We start from the raw sequence: 1,774 nt of genomic DNA on the forward strand, positions 1-1,774 counted from the left end.
TGAATACAAAGTTATATCAAGCAAATCACTTCACCTCCCTTAACCTTGGTATTGTCATTTGTGAAATAAGGATAATAAGTGATTGTTGTAGGGACACACAACAAGATATGTCCTAGCATTACTATAAGGATTATACAAGATGATATATATAAAAGTACCTTATGTAGGGACATTTCTTAATTGCTTGCACTTTTCTCCCAATAAACAAATTGCAAAATCTAAGTATTCTGTGAATAGTCATAAACACAGTTTATTTGTGGACTGCCAACTCTGATCCTCAGCTCAAAAAATCTACTTGTTTATTTTTTTAATACTGCATTATTTTAATTATATGAAAATTATAAAAAGTTATATCAGGAAAATTAACCATTGGTAAAAAATAATTACAACAATGATTGTCTTGGAGAGTGAATTGACTGGGAAGAGGCATGAGACAACTTTCTGGAGTGATGACACTGTTCTATATCTTGATAGGCATCTGTGTTATACAGATGTATACATCTATCAAAACTCATCCACAATACACTTCAAATCTGTATGCAAATCTTACCTTAACAGAGAGACCATAAGCAAATATTACACTCTTGTAATAGTATCCGTTATTTATGACTAGACAAAATCATTACAACTACTCTGCAATGAAAGACCAGACATAGAATGTTGCTTAGTTCTAGGAACCATGTTTTTTTTTTTCTTTCTTAGGAACCACATTTTAAGGACAGAAAAGTGGAACAGGTTCACAGTAGAGATAACTGGATGGCAGAAAAACTTGAAGACTGTGTTTTAACAAGACTGAAAAATTTATTTTAAAAATTGTCAGCATTTACTTAATACTTACCAGGAACCAGAGACTCTTATTTAATCCTCACAATAAATTAAGAGCAATGTACTATTATTACTCCCATTCTACAGAAGAGAAAACTAAGGCTGGGCTTTTAACCATTGCACAGTGCTGCCTTTGGTGATGAATATTTAGATTTCTCAAAAGCATTCGTATTGAAGAAAAATAGGCTTGTTCTGTGAGTTCCCAGAACCAACCTCATTCCAGTGGATAGAGTGAGAGTTAATTATATTTTAGCTTCTCCTATTAAAAAAATTCTGACAACTAGCATTTTCTGCCAATGAAGGTGTTCATTTTTCTAGGATCCTATAAAAGGAACATCAATTGAGAGTTTGGGTTAAATATATGATCTTTATAGTTTTTGCTCATAAAGTCTCTAATTAAATCTATACACTTGTAAAAATAGGCATATAAAATTATTTATCAGATATTTAAATAACTATAATGATATATGGTATGTTATACTTTTACAACAAAACTTTACATTATTTCTTAATGTGTATTCAATGGCATCTAAATATCACAGTGATTTGATAATCATATCATCATTTTTTAAAATTTAAGAACAAGGCCATCCTTAATAACTATAAGTTTTATAACATTCCTTTTCCATTTAAAAATGTATTTCCATTCTTTATCTCTTATGCAAATGGTATCCTATTATAATACATTTTTACGCAGGAAAGCCTTTTATAATTCCTTACTCTGCACAATTAAAGAAAGCATAAAATTAAAGTTATTTTTAATTTTTTGTGACCATAAAATTTTAAGTTTTAAATAATCAATGAATTGTCTGAATTGAGTTCTTATTGTAGTACAATTATTAGTAGTAAACTGACCAAAATTATGTAGATATTAGCTTCAATTATATAAAGTTGCCAATGTTCACTTATTTTGACTTTTAAAAATGGTAATTTCAAGCCGGGCTCGGTG

The sequence above is a fragment of the Carlito syrichta genome, unplaced genomic scaffold (genome assembly GCF_000164805.1).
Source record: "Carlito syrichta isolate Samal-C Ts95f unplaced genomic scaffold, Tarsius_syrichta-2.0.1 Scaffold309834, whole genome shotgun sequence".
NCBI classification, from domain to species: domain Eukaryota; kingdom Metazoa; phylum Chordata; class Mammalia; order Primates; family Tarsiidae; genus Carlito; species Carlito syrichta.